General features: G+C 51.1%; 1 long non-coding RNA gene across 1 annotated transcript; it reads right to left on the minus strand.

Moving 5' to 3' along the window:
- Nucleotides 1-1,681: 1,681 nt before the first annotated feature.
- On the minus strand, nucleotides 1,682-10,367 carry LOC123643000. The gene is made up of 4 exons (XR_006736591.1): nucleotides 9,953-10,367; nucleotides 8,852-9,115; nucleotides 5,331-5,416; nucleotides 1,682-1,705 (listed from the first exon to the last, which is right to left on the minus strand). It is a non-coding gene; the product is annotated as an uncharacterized LOC123643000 (long non-coding RNA).
- Nucleotides 10,368-10,706: the final 339 nt, after the last annotated feature.

Consider the following 10,706-nt stretch of genomic DNA (forward strand, 5'->3'; position numbering starts at 1 on the left):
GTTCCCTAAATCCCTGGGGGGGGGGGCTGGCCTGCAGACCAGGGCTCAGTTGTGGGCTGTTCCAGGTTGCCCAACCCCCTTGGGGACTGATTTACACACCAGGGCTAATCTGTGGGATGTCCCTTCCCTTAATGCCTGGGGGGACTGGTCCACAAACCAGAGCTTTCCCAGGTTCCCACAAACCCCTGGGGGTCTGGCGAACAGACCCAGGATCAGGTGTGGGATGTCCCAGGTTCCCTAAATCCCTGGGGTACTGTCTTACAGACTAGGATTTAACTCTGGGATGTCCCATGTTCCCTAAATCCCTGGCAGAACTGGCCTAGAGACCAGGGCTCATCTGTATGATGTCTCAGGTTCCCCAAATTTCTGTAGGGACTGGCCTTATGACCAGGGCTCATCTATTGGGATGTCTCAGGTTCCCTGAATCCCTGGGGTACTGGCGTACAGACCAGGGCTCATCTGCGGGATGTCCCATGTTCCGTAAATCCCTGGAGAGAACCAGCCTATATGTCAGGGCTCATCTGTGGGCTCTCCTAGGTTCCCTAAATTTCAGGTGGGGAATGGCCCACAGACCAGGGCTCATCTATGGGATGTCCCAGGTTCCCTAAATACCTGGAAGGACTGGCCTTATGACCAGGGCTCATGTATTCAGATATCACAGGTTCACTGAATCCCTGGGGTATTGGCCTACAAATCAAGGCATAACTCTGGGATGTTCCAGGTTCCTTAAATCCCTGGGAGTACTGGCCTACAGATCAGGGCTCATCTGTGGGATTTCCCATGTTTCCTAAATCCCTCAGGGGACTGGCCTACACACCAGGGCTCATCTTGGGATATCCCAGGTTCCTTGAATGCCTGGTGTACTGGCCTACAAATCAGGGCTTACCTCTGGGATGTTCCAGGTTCCCTAAATCCCTGGGAGGTCAGGCCTACAGACCAGGGCTCATCTGCAGGATTTCCCATGTTCCCTAAATTTCTCAGGGAACTGGCCTACACACCAGGGCTCATCTTGCGATGTCCCAGGTTTCTTAAATCCCTGGAGGGACTGCCCTGCAGACCAGGACTCATCTGTGGGATGTCCCAGGTCCCTAAATTCCTGGGTGGACTCATCTACAGACCAGGGCTCATCTGTGGGATTTCCCAGGTTCCCTAAATCCCTGCTGGGACTGGTCTACAAACCAGGGCTGATCTGTGGGCTGTCCCAGGTTCCTTAAAGCCCTGGGGGTACCTGTACACAGACCAGGGCTCATCTCTAGGCTGTTGAGGTTCCCTAAATCCCTTGTTGGCACTGGCCTAAGGACAAGGGCTCCTCTGTGGGCTGTCCCAGTTCCCTAAATCCCTGGAGGGACTGGTCTACAGACCACGGCTCATCTATGCAAAGTATCAGGTTTCCTAAATCACCTTGGCAGAATTGGGCTACGGACCAGGGCTCATGTGTGGGATGTCCCAGGGTGCTTAAATACCTGGGGTACCTGGGCTATGGACCACAGAACATCTGGAGACTCTCCCAGCAGTCCCAATTTGTGGGCGACTGTGACAGCCACTTAGGTTACCTTAATTCATGTCTTTCTTCCTTTTCTGTAAGAGATCAGGAACTCGGTGGGCAGGGCATCTAAGAAGGCTTTTTCTCCCTGGTTCCTGCACATCCCAGGGTGGGGACAGGAGTCAGTGATGAGCAGAGGGCCACTGGAATTCCTGCGCTGACCTGGAAGGGAGGAGCAGCCATTACCCATGTCTTCCTCATTATCAGGTGTGGAGCGTGTGTGTGATGGCCGGAGCCCCTGCTGCTGTAGGCCAGGAGGTGGTTGCAGCGGGAGCTGTGGGAGGCAGTAGGAAGGCGCTAGGAATCCAGGGTTGACTCTCTCTGCCCACACAGGGTGCCTCAGTCATTTCTGGACACATACAAACTCCTGTCTCCCACCCTGATGTCTCACTCCTCTGCGCTACCCTAAGCTCACCTGTCTGTAATGTGCCTACATGTACCCTATGTTCTGTACTGAGAGAGGCAAGTTGCGTTAAAAACCTCAAAAACTGTAGGTAAAAGGGCCCCTCTCCTGTTTTGTATCCAAGTGTCTTCCCCAAACTTCACTTGAATTTGGAAGAGCAACCTGCACGGAGCCCCCAGGCCGTCCCAATGTCACACAGTCCTGTGTCACTGCATGCACCCTGGACAAGGGAGCAGCCAAGGATGTGCAAGGGTGCACACCCCATGGTTGAGAGTGGGGCCCCCCCGCCTCCTGATCACTCCCTGACAGACACCAGAAACTGTGCCTGTGCAGAATCTGCACCAATGTCGCAGGTTGTCCTCATGGACTCCACCAACTGTGACTGCTAAGAGTCCAGGCCAGGATCACAGGTCGTCCTGACAGAAACAACTGGCCCTGCTCAGAGTCCACGCCCAGGTCACAGGTCATCTGAAATTCAAATTCACACCACAATGATATATCCACTCACACACGCTTGAAAGGCTATTGTTAAAAAAAATTAAAGATATCTGTTGGCAAGGATACAGAAAACCTGGATACCCTTAAACACTGCTTGTAGAAATATGAAATGGTACAGGCTGTGTGTAAACTAGTTGAATCTTCCCTCAAAAATTTACATGCAGAATTACCATAGCTCAACAATTCCACTCCAAGGTACATACTCCAAAGATTAGAAGACAAGTGTTCAAACAAGAACTTATACATGAATATTTATGGCAGCCCTGTTCACAATAGCTGAAAGGTGCAAACAACCCAAACGTTCAACAGATGGATGGATAAGCAAAATCAGGTATATCATAACCTGATATATTATTCAGCCATAAAAAGGAAAGAGAAAACTGAAATGGAGCAGTTGTTATGGAACACAATATGGCAGTACCTCAAAAATTAAGCTTGGAATTCACTTACAACACAGTGATTCCACTTCTGGGTATATACTGAAAAGAACTGAAAACAGGGACTTGAACACCCACGTTCATGGCAGCATCATTCACTGTGCCAAAAGGTGGAAGCAATACAAGTGTCCACTGACAGATGAGTAGAAAAATAAAATGTGGTCCATCCATCACAATGAAATATAACTCAGCCTTAAAAATGAGGAAATTCTGACTTACGTAACAACATCGTGCTAAGTGAAACAACCCAGGCACACAACGACAAATAGAGTATGCTCTACTTATGAGGTAGCTGGAGTAGTTTCCAGGGGCTTGGGGAAGAGAAAATACAAAGTGGGTGTTTAACGAGTATAGGGTTCCACTTGGGGCAGATGAAAGAAATTCTGGAGATGGATGGTGGTCATGGTTATGCAACAATGTGTATGTGGTTTATGCCACTAAAGTGTGCACTTAAGAATGGTTAATGCTAGGCCAGGAGCAGTGGCTCACATCTGTAATCCTAGCCCTCTGGGAGGCCGAGGCGGGTGGATCGCTTGAGGTCAGGAGTTTGAGACCAGCCTGAGCACGACCCCATCTCTACTATAAATAGAAATAAAAATTATCTGAACAACTAAAAATATATATAGAAAAAATTAGCCGGGCATCATGGCGCATGCCCGTAGTCCCAGCTACTCGGGAGACTGAGGTAACAGGATCACTTAAGCCCAGGAGTTTGAGGTTGCTATGAGCTAGGGTGACATCATGGCACTCACTCTAGCCCGGGCAACAAAGCGAGACTCTGTCTCAAAAAAAAAAAAAAAAAAAAGAATGATGAATGCTGTATGTATTTAATCATAGAGAACAAAGGAATGAAGTACTGATGTATATCACAACATGGATGAACCTCGAAAATGTCCTAAGTGAAAGAAATCAGGCACAAAAGGTGATATATTATATGAATCCATTTGTATGAAATGTCCAGAGCAAGCAAATCCATAGCGATGAAAAATAGATTAGTGCTTGCCAGGGACTTGGGGGACAGGGAAACGTAAGTGACTTCGTAATGGGCTTTGAGTTTCCTTCAGAGGAAGAAAAAAAAATTTGGAACTATTAATAAATACATGGTTGCACAACACGGGCAATGTATGACACTCCATTGAATTATATATTCACAAGTGGTAAAAATGGTAAAATTTTAAAAGGCCCTTTCAAATATTTATATACATTGTCATAATATGGACTAGGACTTTAGCATTTAACTATATCGATTGGTGATGTAAACATCAGTGTGCAAACTTGAGATACCTTGCAACTGCTGTGCATGCACATGCACACACACACAGCTAGAGAATTACAGTAAGGTAATATGTGCTTCAGTAAACTCTTATGAAGCTTCCATGATCAACTGGGCCATTTGCCTTTCCTTTGGCAGTGAGATTTAATTTTTCTATACTGATTATCCCAAATACGAACTCTGTGTTTAGCTACTATTTCCTTGGTATATATATAAATCGAAGGTGATTCTTACATATGACATATCAAATAATAATTTTTTGGGGGGTGGCTGGGAGCGGTGGCTCATGCCTATAACCCTAGAACTCTCGGAGGCCGAGGTGGGTGGATCATTTGAACTCAGGAGTTCGAGACCAGCCTGAGCAAGAGCGAGACCCCATCTCAACTAAAAACAGAAAGAGACGAGCTGGACAACTAAAAATATATAGAAAAAATTAGCCGGGTATGGTATCACATGCCTGTAGTCCCAGATACTTGGGAGGCTGAGGCAGAAGGACGGCTTGAGCCCAGGAGTTTGAGGTTGCTGTGAGCTAGGCTGATGCCATGGCACTCCAGCCCTGGCAACACAGCGAGACTCTGTCTCAAAAGAATGAAAGAAAAAGAGAAATTTTTTTGTCTTTTGAAAAATCACATCATCCACTGTTTCTACTGTTAGATATTACAAACTGCTGTGACTTTAAGGGTCTAGATGGGCAAAGCCTTAGAAAATTTGCTAAGGGTGTCCAATGTGTGGACAGGTTGACGGAACATGAATAAAATCCCTGAGACACCAAAAGCCTCTGTGCACCTAAAAATGAAAGCAGAGTAGACTGCAGGCAGCTGGGGTAGACTGCATGGGAGAGGGTAGCAGGTAGGACCGCTCAGGGTCTGCAAGCCATGGCAGTCCTGTGCTGCTCAGGAGGAAGCGCTGCCCACACCCACCTTGGAGTCATCTCTGCTCTTTAGATCTGCCAAGGCTGAGAAACTGAGGGAGAGTCTCAGAAACAGTTCCAGAAAAAGAAAACTGGAACCGAAGGGAAAGACACATTTTTCTCCCACTTGGGGAAGGTGGTGAAGCGGGCCTGGTGGATTGGACTGTCAGGGAGAAAGGTGTATTTCCTGATTCGGGGTTAACGGTGATGACCTGGGAGCGTGTGGCTACTGCAAAACACACAGTAAAACACACGGGAGTACTTACTGTGAAGTAGCAGACCTCACACAGCAATGACGCTGGAGACTCTGAAGGCGGGACACAGAGGACTTTCCGCTGCGATGGCACATTCCCTGGAAGGAGGAAATTACTGTAAGGAAACTACATTTGTGAACAACCACCTGAACACCCTGGCAGTTAAACAGAGATGACAATGAACTCCCTCACAGAGGCTGAGCCAGACCCACGTCCAGCTCAAAATCTGATACCCAATTAGGTTGGAGAGGCCACCGCATGGACGTCACACCCGTGGCCACCACGTCCTGGGCGTGAGGGACGTCAGTGTGGTGGAAACTGTGGGTACCCCATTTCCAAATGTCCACACAGATCCCCTCCTGCGTCTCTGAGGACCAGCCCGGCTGAGGACAGGAAGGCGGTGCCCGTGGGGCTCAGACAGGAAGGTTGAACTCACCCTCAGGGCCTCACGTCTGAGTGAGGACAAAGAGGTCACACTCGCTGTGGTCTGAGGCCTGGCAGGCAGGCGGCACAGAAACAGCTCCTGTGGGGCGATGCTAACATGGTGGCACTGCGTCCTCTCACGCCAGGTGCAACACCCCGTGCAAAGCCGCAAAACCGCAGGGCATGACGGGTGCTCCACCCTCTGCCAGCCCGCCCAGGCACGGAAGCCCTCGGTGCTCATGGGGCGGGGCCTACAGTGGCGAGCACTCCCTCCTGGCCTTGCTGGGGAACCAGTTAAATTCCGAGTCCAGCGTCTTCGGAGTCAGGATCTGGAAATTCAAACTCAGATGGGTTCACTGTCCTGTGTCTTTCAGAAAAACCGTGAGGGGGGGAACAATTAAGAGGAAAACATATGGAATGAAATAAGTGTAAATATAAACTTTACAACTGATATTAAAATTCATTCAAAATCATTCTCAGACTTCAACTACAATGCAAAACTTTAAAGATTCGGGAAAGAAACAAAGAAGAAAATTTACGTGGCCTTGGGTTTGGTGATGGGTTTTAACACACAACAACAACAACAAAAATCTCATCCACAACAGAAAAAATAATACCATGGCTGTGATAACGTTCAATATTTATACTCTGTGAAACACCAAGTTCAGAGAATAGAAAGACAAACCACAGAATGATAAGAAATATGTGCAAAATACATACCGGAGGAATAATTCATATTCTACATATAAAAAGAATTCTTAAAACTCAGCAATAAGAAGACAAACACCCTGATTACAAAGGGGTACAGATCTCAACACACACCTGACCAAAGAAGATACATAGATGGCAAATAATCATAAAAGACGATGCTCAGCATCATATATCATTAGGAAACAGCAGATTACAGCAGCAATGAGATACCACAGCACGCCTCCTAGAATGACTAAACTCTTTAAAAAAAAAAAAAGGACACACCATTGCTGGAGGAAAGGCAGGAATTCTCATTCATTGCTGGTAGAATGCATAATGGTACACAGTCACTTTGGAAGCCAGCGTAGAAGACTAGAATATGCCACCCCAAGATATAGCTCTTTTTCTTGTTGTTATTGTTTTGGACAGGGTCTCTGTCACCCAGTTGGGAGTGCAGTGGCATGAACACAGATCACTGCCACCTTGAACTTCTAGGCTGAAGTGATCCTCAGCTTCCCAAGTAGCTGGGACTACAAGCATGAGCCACCACTGTCAAATAATTTTTTATGTGTGTGTACAGATGGGTCCTTGCTGTATTGCCCTGGCTGGTCTTGAACTCCTGGGCTCCAGGGAGCCTCTTGCCTTGGCCTCCCAAAATGTTGGGATCATAGGCATGAGCCAACATGCCCAGCCCAACGTAAAGATTATTTTGAGCTGATAATTTTGAAACACTGCAGACCCAGGAGAAGCTCTGAAAACAGGCCAGAAGTTACCTTTTTGTGAGGGAAATTTACATCTGTGAAGGAGACCTACTTCCATTTGTAAAGGTGTCTCCCTCTCATACCAAGAAGAGAAGGATGACTATATCATGAGGGATTCTTAGCAATACAGAAGGGCACCTCTTAAGTCTGAACAACAATGCTTGCTCTTGCTTACCTTGCTTTTCCTGTGGGCTGTCCCAGGTTCCCAAATCCCTGGGCGTCACTGTCCTAGAAACCAGGGATCATCTGTGGAATATTCCAGGTTCCCTTAATTCCTGGGGGTGACTTGCCTACATACCAGGGCTCATCTGTGAGCTGTCTCAGGTTCCCTACATCCCAGGTGGTGACTGGCATACAGACTAGGGCTCATCTGTGGGATGTCCCAAATTCCCTATATCCCAAGGGTGACTGACAAACAGACCAGGGCTCACCTGTGGGATGTCCCAGATTCTCTAAATTTCAGGGGGGGACTGGCCCTCAAGCCAAGGCTCAACTGTGGGAAGTCCCTGGTTTCCTAAATCCCTGGGGGGACTGGCCTACACAGCAGGGCTCATCTGTGGGATGTCCCAGGTTCTCTGAATCACAGGGGGAGTTGGGCCTACAGACCAAGGCCCAACTGTGGAACATCCCAGGTTCCCTAAATCCCTGGGGGCATGGATCTACAGACCAGGAATCATATCTAGGCTTTCCTGGGTTCCCTAAATCCCTGGGGGAGTCTGGCCTAAGGAGCAGGGATTAACTGTGGGATGTCCCAGCTTCCCTAAATCCCTGGGGTGACTGGCCTACAGACTAGGGATTAACTATGGGATTTCCCAGCCTCCCTAAATCCCTGCGGGGACTGGCCTACAGACCAAGGCTCATCTGTGGGATGTCCCAGGTTCCCTAAATCCCTGGGGGGGGGACTGGCCTACAGACCAGGGCTCCTCTGTGGGCTGTTCCAGGTTCCCAAATCCCTGGGGAGCACTGGCTTACAGACCAGAGTCCATCTGTGGAATGTTCCAGGTTACCGTAATTCCTGAGGGGGACTGTTGTACATACCAGGGCTCATCTGTGCACTGTCCCATGTTCCCTACATCCCAGGTTGGTGACTGACCTACAGACCGGGGCTCATCTGTGGGATGTCCCAGGTTCCCTAAATCCCAGGGAGGACTGGCCTCCAGACCATGGCTCATCTGTGGACTGTCCCACGTTCCCTAAATCCTTGCGGGGGGGACTCACATGCACATCGGAGCTCATCTGTTGGCTGTCCCAGGTTCCCTGAATCCCTGGGGGGACTGTCCATATTCCAGGGCTCATTTTTGGGATGTCTCAGGTTCCCTAAATCACTGGGGGGACTGGCCTGTAGACCAGGGCTCATCTGTGGGCTGTACCAGGTTCCCTGAATCCCTAGGAGGTGTAGCCTACAGACCACAGCTCATCTGTGGCTTGTCCCAGGCTCCCTAAATCCCTTGGTAGACTGGCCTACAGACTGGGGCTCATCTGTTGGGTTTTCCCAGATTCCCTAAATCCCTGGGGGGACAGGCCTGCAGACCAGGGCTCATTTGTGTGATATCCCAGGTTCCCTGAATCCCAGGTGGGAGTGGCCTACACACAACAGATCATCTGGTGGCTCTCCAGGAGTCCCAATGGGCTGGCGGCTGTGACAGCCGCTTAACTTACCTTGATGCATGTCTTTCTTCCTTTTCTGTAAGAGACCAGGAACTCGCTGGGCTGGGAATCTAAAAAGGCTTTTTCTCCCAGGCTCCTGCACATCCCAGGGTTGGTACAGGACTAAGTGGTGAGCAGGCGGCCACTGGAATTCCTGGACAGATCTGGAAGGCAGGAGCAGCCATTCTCCATCTCTTCCTCGCAGTCAGGTGTGGAGCATATGTGTGATGGCTGGAGTCTCTGCTGCTGTGGGCCAGGAGGCAGTTCCTGTGGGAGCTGTAGGTGACAGGAGGAAGGTGGTAGGACACCAGGGTTGGCTCTCTCTGCCCACACAGTGTGCCTCAGTCATTTCTGGACACATCCAGGCTCCTGTCTCCCACCCTGAAGTCTCCTATGAGCTCCCCTGAGCTCGCCCATGTGTAATGTGGGTACATCTACCCTATGTGCTGTACTGAGGGGAGTGAGTTGCGTTAAAAACCTCAAAAACTGTAGGTAAAAGGGCTCCTCTCCTGTTTTGTATCCAAATGTCTTCCCCAAACTTCACTTGAATTCAGAAGAGCAACGTGCAGGCAGCCCCAGGCCCCTCCCCACCTCACAGAGTCTTGTGTCAGTGCAGGGGCCCTGGGCAAAGGAGCCGCCTGGGATGTGCAAGGGGTGTGCACCCCACTGGCTGAGAGTGGGGCTCTCTGCCTCCTGGTCACTCCCTCTGGGCCACCCCCCCTCCCTACAGCTTCCACACCTCCTTTAACCCCCACCTCCGGCCCTCCCTAGAGCTCCTCCCTACCCCACACACCTGGTCTCCTCCTACTCCCTGTCCAGTCACTCCCTCCTGCCCACCCCCCTCCCTACCGCTTCCCCACCTCCCAGAACCCCCACCTCCAGCTCTCCCTACAGCTCCGCCACACCCTGCCCACTTTGTGCCCCGGGCCCCTACCCAGTCAGTCCCTGCGGGCCACCCGCCACCACCCCGCACAGCTGGTCACTCCTGCCCTGCCCAGCCACCCCCTCCAGGACCCCTTGCCGCCCCCTCCCTTCCGACCGCTCTGCCGAAATCCGTGTCACCCTGGGCCTGCCCGGTCACTCCCTCCCCGCCACCCCCGCAGCCCTCCTTACCGTCCCCGCCCTCATCGCTGCCGGCCCCCTGGCCACTCTCCTTTCCTCCCTACGTTCTTTCTGTGCATCCCCGGAGCCTTGGCTGCAGGGCCCCGCCGCCCATCCGCCGTTCGGCTCTCTTCCTCAACCCTCGGTGGTTTCCGTCCATCCTCGGCCCTCTCCGTCGTAACTCGGTCCTCCCTGAGGCCTTTTGGCTCTCTTCGCCAAACCTCTTCGGCCCTTCCCGTGGTCCCCCGGCCTTTTTCGCCAACTTTCGGCTCTTTCCGTCACCCGCGGGGTGCACTGCCCCGATCTTGGGATTTGTGCAGGCCCTGCGGTTTCTTGGCGGTCTTGGCGGCAATGGCACCTTCTGGAAGAGTCTTCCTGTTGTCCACACTGCAGGGGGGTTGCGTCTAGATCCAGTTGCTCCTTGCACAAAGATCCAATGATTGAGACAAGGGTTGCCAAGGAAGGAAGGAATTTTTAATTGGAGAGACATGGAGAAAAGCAGCTGCTCAAATCCATCTCCAGCTAGCGGAGCTCTCAGGCTTTCAGGGAGGGGCTGCGAGCCCGCGAGAAGTGGGGGGGGGTTGGTGATTTCCGGGGCAGGCGTGGGAGGGCGTGGAGAGTCCCGGGGCGGGTGTCAGGGGGGTGGTGAGTCCCAGGGCAGGTGTGGGGGGTGGCAAGTCCGGGGGCAGGTGGGAGGGGGCTAGCAATTCCCCGGGCAGGTGGAGGTAGGGGTGGCGAGTCCAGGGGCAGGAACTCTGCCGCCTGC

Source organism: Lemur catta, chromosome 7 (assembly GCF_020740605.2).
Source record: "Lemur catta isolate mLemCat1 chromosome 7, mLemCat1.pri, whole genome shotgun sequence".
Taxonomy (NCBI): Eukaryota; Metazoa; Chordata; class Mammalia; order Primates; family Lemuridae; genus Lemur; species Lemur catta.